The following is a 7,512-nucleotide window of genomic DNA, read 5'->3' on the forward strand; positions in this document are numbered from 1 at the left end:
CATTTGTAGGGGGGTACTGGAAACTGTCTTGTGAGGTGGGTAGGTTTGCTAAACGCAGTGCTAGCCTATTCTTGTTAATAATATGGCTGATCCTAGGTCCGAATGGCCAGCCGCCGTGGGAATGATTGAACCGACCCCTCACAGGCACACGTGATATGGCAGTCAAAGCTGAGTGCAGAATCTGCCAGTCCTGAGCTGGATCTGAAGTACTATTCACTCTGCAGTGGCACAGCTCTCATACTCTCTCCCTCTCTCTCTCTCTCTCTCTCTTTCTCTTTCTCTCTGTCTCTGTCTCTGTGTATAAAGTAGGGAACAGTGTTGCCAGCTATGGCCAAGCGCACACTCCCTTTTCTGAATTTTCACTCAAAGCTGTGTTCAAGGTCAGGTGCCGTACCGCTAGATGATAACCGTGCGATTGTGGACCCACTATTCAGTAAAACTATGACTCAGCCTCACACCCTTTTTGAGGTGTTTTCCCACCAGCTTCGGGACCTCACTGTTGACAGGAACGACCCCTGATCTTTTTGACACTGTCTACCTGTTACGTGACTGTCATGTGATTTTCTCTCTCTGTCTGGCTTGCCACTAATGAGGGGTCATACACAACCTCTCGTCCTTTACTGTAGTGGACTGTACGGCATATTAGGTTAGGGAGTCTTCAGTTGTTTCTGTCTGACTACTGATGACTTCTTTATACGGATGCAGTAAAACCGATGCGTTGTCAGTGGCAAAGAACAAAATCAATGCAAACAATAGCAATAGTAAGACCTCTATGTCATCCATGGTGACACCTGTGGAAATAATACATTTCCTCAAGATGAGGTTTCAAACGTCATGACCAGTATTGTTCAGTTTCAGTAATATCAATGGAGTTTCAGTGTTGGATTGGTTTTCATGTGGATATTTTACAGGCTTGATGTTCTGAGTACTTTGTGGATTACCACATACTGTATAGCAGATACTAATCCCTATGGGGCCGTGCTTATTTGAACGCCCCTCTGTAATTTAGCGGCATGTCAACACCCCTCCAGGTCTCTGTATTACTTTCCCTCTCTCTCTCTCTCTCTCTCTCTCTCTCTCTCTCTCTCTCTCTCTCTCTCTCTCTCTCTCTCTCTCATTGGCTCTCTCTTTTCAAACCTTCTGAAAGTCTCTCCCTGGTTCCTCTGTAATATGTAATATGCTTTCTCATTTTTGTTCTTCTTCCCCATCCCCCCTATTTGCCTCTCCCTCGCTCCCTATCATATTTCAACATTCTTCCCCCACTCAAGGATGTGGGGCCAGCGTAGCCTAGCAGGAGGTTGAGGGGTGGGAGAGACGGGAAGCAGAAGTAGGAAAATGAAACAAAATGTCCTGTGCTCTCTGACAGTGGTTCCGCAACAGCAGACTTTTTTTCTTTCGCTGGTCTAGTGGAGATAAAAGAAAGCACATGAGAGCGATTGGGAAACCAAGGGAGGCAGCTTCCCCTAAATGTTTCATACCACCATCAGTGCCTGTAAATCCTGTAGAGGGAAACACAGGCATGTGAACTCAAATGAGACCGGCAATATAATAAGGGGAATGGAGTGTGTTCCAAAACCTTTGATTGCTATGGGAGGATAGCATTGTTTTATGAAAGAGGGAAGAGGTAATGAAACATTTTGTCAGACTGGAAGGGAAGAAAAGTTTTTTTTTTAAAAGGGCAAGAAATGGTTAGAAGGAGAGGGGGATGGAGGGAGGGAGGGAGGGAGTGGGCGTGGGAGTCTGCCGTGCGTCACGCCAGGGCTGATGTGCAGGCGCTATCTCTGCACCATACCGCCTATCAACATTCCCCACTCCACTGATAACAGGCCCTACTTCTCTCTCTCTCTCTCTCTCTCTCTCTCTCTCTCTCTCTCTCTCTCTCTCTCTCTCTCTCTCTCTCTCTCTCTCTCTCTCTCTCTCTCTCTCTCTCTCTCTCTCTCTCTCTCTCTCTCTCTCTCTCTCTCTCTCTCTCTCTCTCTCTCTCTCTCTCTCTCTCTCTCTCTCTCTCTCTCTCTCTCTCTCTCTCTCTCTCTCTCTCTCTCTCTCGTGGTCCCAACTCCATTAAGAACAGACTCTCTCTCTCTCCTCTCATTTTTCATTTTTTATTTTTTTTTATTTAACAAGGCAAGTCAGTTAATTAAGAACAAATTATTATTTACAATGACGGCCTACCCCGGCCAAGCCTGGACGACGCTGAGCCAATTGTGCGCCGCCCTGTGGGACTCCCAATCACGGCCAGATGTGATACGGCCTAGATTCAAACCAGAGACTGTAGCGACACCTCTTGCACTGAGACGCAGTGCCTTAGACCACTGGCAAAAGTATTTCCCTCTAGGGTTGGCAAACTTCGCAGCGTAAAGTTTGACGTATGAGGAGAGAGTTTCAGTGATTTGTGCTGCCGTCCTCTGGGTGTCATGTTGAATAATAACTGACACTCTAGTGCCTGACTCGGGCCATTCAAATCAAATCAAATCCAGATGTATTTATACAGCACATTTAAGACATGGGATGCAATGCAATGTGCTTTATAGGGGGGAAAAAAACACAAAAATAAAAGCTGAAATATTTACGACACAACAAACACAAGATAAAAAAAACGAAAGAATGACAAACAGCAGCCAAAGGAAAAGTATATTTTAGTAAAAACATGTTTTAGTATCTTTAAACAAAAATATTTGTCCACAGTTTCGGCCCCCCTCAGGTTCTTTGGCAGGCTATTCCAGATGCTGGGGGCATAATCTCTTGGTCCAAGGCTTTGGGATGAAGGGAAAGATAGTTAAAAGGTCAGTGCCAGAGGACCTTAGAGACCTACTTGGTACATAAATTCAAAGCGTGTCTGACATGTATTGGGGTGCACAATCGTGGATTGATTTAAGAACCAATAGCATAAACATAAAATGAATTGTAAAACTCACAGTCAGCCGGTGCAGAGACCTTAAAACAGGTGTAATGTGTGCTCTCTGTCTGGTCTTGGTCAGCCATGTCTAATTGGAGAAATGTGGAAATATAATAAATGATCATAACAACAATAATCAGAACAGCAGTAGCACATAAAAATGGTGGTGTGGACACATTGTGTGAACACGTTCCATACCATACAGTGCATTTGGAAAGTATTCAGTGCCAGGTTTCCTCCAGATGTGATGCTTGGCATTCAGGCCAAAGTGATCAATCTTGGTTTCATCAGTCCAGACAATCCCTTAGGTGCCCTTTGGCGAACTCCAAGCGGGCTGTCATGTGCCTTTTATTGAGGAGTGGCTTCCGTCTGGCCACTCTACCATAAAGGTCTAATTGGTGGAGTGATGCAGAGATGGTTGTCCTACTGGAAGGTTCTCCCATCTCCACAGAAGAACTCGGGAGCTCTGTCAGAGTGACCATGAAGATCTTGACCAAGGCCCTTCTCCCCCGATTCACCAGTTTGGCCGGGGCGGCCAGCTATAGGAAGAGTATTGGTGGTTCCAAACTTTTTCCATTTAAGAATGACGGAGGCCACTGTATTCTTGGGGACCTTCAATGCTGCAAAAACGTTTTCCCCAGATCTGTACCTTCACACAATCCTGTATCAAAACTCTACGTACAATTCCTTCAAACTCCTGGGTTGGTTTTTGCTCTGACATGCACTGTCAACTGTGGGACTGTCAGATGTCTCCAAGGAGATGTGGGTGTGGAGTCAGGCACAGGAGAAACGAGTTTCAAAAGAAAAGGGCGTTTCATTTAACTAGCTCAAAAAAACAACAGGAACACCGGACTACAGCAATAGCCACGAACACCCCCACTCAGACACAGTCTAGGGAAAAACACCTGTAAAACATGAGATAATAAAAACGAAACCCAAACTCACTGGCAGTTCAAACGAAAACAATCCCGCACAAAACCTCAAAGGAAATGTCAAATGAAATACCCCCCCCCCTAATTAACCAAAAGGAAACACAAAACAGACATAACCAAAAGAAAAGGAAAAAGGATCGGTGGCAGCTAATAGACCGGCAACGACCGAACAGGGAGAGGAGCCACCTTCGGTGGAATTCGTGACAGGGACCTTGTCAAATAAACAGGTGTGTGCGTTTCCAAATCATGTCCAAACAACTGAATTTACAAGTTGAAGAAACATCTCAAGGATGATCAATGGAAACAAAGAGCTGAATTTCGAGTCTCATAGAAAATGGTCAGAATACTTATTTTTATTTATGTTTTAGACATTTTCTATACATATTCTAAAAACCTGTTTTCACTGTGTCATTATGAGGTATTGTGTGTCAATTGATGTTTTATTTTATCCATTTTAGAATAAGGCTGTAAAATAACACAATGTGGAAAAAGTCAAGGGTTCTGAATACTTTCCGAATGTACTGTAACTTCCCCATACTTTTCTGAAAGGTCATGTCTGCTGAACATTTCTCTGTAGTCACATTTCAACCCGCAAATAGTTTAGATAATACTTTCACATTTAAGTACACGCGAAACGCAAACCTTGTTGGTGTATCCCTTTCACCAATCAGATCTTTAGCCAATGTGTCTGGTGACATCTCCCTATGAATGTTCTCTCATATAAAAGCAGGCCAAAGGTACCGTGCAACACCTTTCTGATATCTCACACACCGCTTTGTATGTCTCCAAGGAGCGTGTGTTACCCCTATTCCTGCCTGTGTAGTTCCTCTGTCTGCTGAAGGAGGCTTCTCCATTCTGCCGGTGCTCTCACGTATGCTCTGTATTTGCCACCATGGCACTATTGACACTCAAAGCAGAAAGAAGTGCAAGGCTAAGCAATAACAGCAAATGAGTGCACATGTACGTGCACACATGGACACACACGCACACACAGTCCCTCAGACTTTCAAAGGGAACCTTGTGAGGAGGGTGAAAACATTTAGGTCATGTTCATGCTTTGCAAATCACCAAATAATTGATTAAAACAAACTGTTTTGCAAAATTGGTCTACAGTAGTCTCAACAACAATCTCTGGGGTAGCACCATGGTGTTGCTGGAGGACAGTTAGTTTCTGACCTCCTCTGGGTATATTGGTTTTCACCCTCTTCCATAGACATACACAGTAATTATGACAGGTTGGAGGATGTCCTCCGGAAGTTATCACAGCTCTTGCAGTGTGAACTGAAATGTTGTCCACCCAATCAAAGAATCAGATAATTAATCTAGTACTGAATGCTTAAGCTACAGATAGCATGAAATGTGGTGAGTCGTTCACTCAAAGTGAGAGAAAGACAATTGTTGAATAGTTCTGAAGAAATGTATTTCTTCAAAAATTAAGCCATAGAGAGAGTGAGAGAGAGAGAGAGAGAGAGAGAGAGAGAGAGAGAGAGAGAGAGAGAGAGAGAGAGAGAGAGAGGGAGAGATACAGTGCCTTCAGAAAGTGTTTTTTAGACTCAGCAATCTACACACAATACCCCATATTGACAAAGCGAAAAAGCGTTATATTTTTTAGATTATTTTGCAAAAACAACAAAAAGCAAAGGAAATACCTTATAGGTAATCAAAACCTTTGCTATGAGACTCTAAATTGAGCTCAGATGCATCCTATTTCCATTGATCATCCTTGATGTTTCTACAACTTGAATTAAATCCATTGGACATGATTTGGCTAGGCACACACGTCTATGTAAGGTCTCAAACTTGACAGTGCATGCCAGAGCAAAAAAACAAGCCATGAGGTCGAAGGAATTGTCCTTAGAGCTCAGAGACAGGATTGTGTCGAGGCACAGATCAGGGGAAGGGTACCAAAAGTTTCTGCAGCATTGAAGGTCCCCAAGAACACAGTGGCCTCCATTCTTAGATGGAAGAAGTTTGGATACACCAAGACTCTTCCTAGAGCTGGTCGCTTGGCCAAACTGAGGAATCAGGGGAGAAGGGCCAGGGAGGTGACCAAGAACCTGATGATCACTCTTAACAGAGCTCTAGAATTCCTCTGTGGAGATGGGAGAATCTTTCAGAAGGACAACCATCTCTGAATCACTACTTCAATCAGGCCTTTATGGTAGAGTGGCCAGACGGAAGCCACTCCTCAGTAAGAGGCACATGACAGCCCGCTTGGAGTTTGCCAAAAGGCACCCATGGACTCTCAGACCATGAGAAACAAGATTCTCTCATCTGATGAAACCAAGATTGAACTCTTTGGCCTGAATACCATACATCACGTCTGGAGGAAACCTGGCACCATCCCTACGGTGAAGCATGGTGGAGGCAGCATCATGCTGTGGGGATGTTTTCAGTGGCAGGGACCTGGAGACTAGTCAGGATTGAGGTAAAGATGACCGGAGCAAAGTATAGAGAGATCCTTGATGAAAACATGTTCCAGAGCACTCAGGACCTCAGACTGGGGCGAAGGCTCAACATTCCAACAGGACAATGGCCCAAAGCACACAGCCAAGACAACGCAGGAGTGGCTTCAGGACAAGTCTCTGAATGTCCTTGAGTGGCCCAGCCAGAGCTAGAACGTGAACCCAATGGAGCATCTCTGGAGACACCTGAAACTAGTTCTGCAGTGACGCTCCCCATCCAACCTGACAGAGCTTGAGAGGATCTGCAGAGAAGAATGGGAGAAACTCCCCAAATACAGGTGTGGCAAGCTTGTAGAATCATACCCAAGAAGAGGTTTAATCGCTTCCATAGGTGCTTCAACAAAGTACTTAGTAAAGGGTCTGAATACTTATGTGAATGTCATATTTCCTAAACCTGTTTCTGAATTGTCATTATGGGGTATTGTGTGTGGATTGATGAGGGAAAGAAATATATTTAATCAGTTTTAGAAGAAGGCTGTAACCTAACAACATTTAGAAAAAGTCAATGGGTCTAAGTACTTTCTGAAGGCACTGTGTGTTTATATATATATATATATATATATATATATATATATATATATATATATATTTGTTGTTGTTGTTGTTTTTTTTGTTTTACCTAGCTAGTGAATGCAGCTAGCTAGTTTAGCCTACTCAAACACCTGGCTCAAACAGAGAAGGATGCTATGTTAGCTAGCTGGCTGGCTATGACTATCCAACACTGGAACTCTTCAAAGTCAAGGTAAGCTTTTGGTTTTATATATTAGTTGATAGCCACTGGGGCCCTCTGGTGTAACTACTAAACTGCATGCTGTTCACTGTACTGCATTGCTTGCAGCTGGTTTATTAACTTGTTAGTTCTAGTAGCTAGCTATGTTGACTATGACGTTAGGTGACATTGAGGTATGCTGTGTGTAGTGGTTAAGGGTTATGGTATGAAGGTTTGACTTGGAAAGGTTTTGTCACCTGGTCACAGACAGTGCTTGTATTGTGCACTGAAGTCCACAAGTGAAGGGAAAGGGGGAGAGGAGAAGAGCAGCAGTGGTGTAAAGTACTTAAGAAAAATACTTTAAAGTACTACTTAACTAGTTTTTATGGGTATCTTTAGTTTACTATTTCTAGTATGAAGGTTTGGCTTGGAAATGTTTTGTCACCTGGTCACAGACAGTGCTTCTATTGTGCACTGAAGTCCACAAGCAAAGGGAAAAGGGGAGAGGAG

The 7,512-nt window shown here is 43.7% G+C and overlaps 1 long non-coding RNA gene across 1 annotated transcript; it reads right to left on the bottom strand.

The window, feature by feature from the left end:
• Nucleotides 1–2,619: 2,619 nt before the first annotated feature.
• Nucleotides 2,620–3,849, bottom strand: LOC118395322 (uncharacterized). The gene is made up of 3 exons (XR_008142955.1): nucleotides 3,095–3,849; nucleotides 2,916–2,984; nucleotides 2,620–2,753 (listed from the first exon to the last, which is right to left on the bottom strand). It is a non-coding gene; the product is annotated as an uncharacterized LOC118395322 (long non-coding RNA).
• Between the last annotated feature and the right edge of the window lie 3,663 nt (nucleotides 3,850–7,512).

This window comes from Oncorhynchus keta, chromosome 1 (genome assembly GCF_023373465.1).
Source record: "Oncorhynchus keta strain PuntledgeMale-10-30-2019 chromosome 1, Oket_V2, whole genome shotgun sequence".
Taxonomy (NCBI): Eukaryota; Metazoa; Chordata; class Actinopteri; order Salmoniformes; family Salmonidae; genus Oncorhynchus; species Oncorhynchus keta.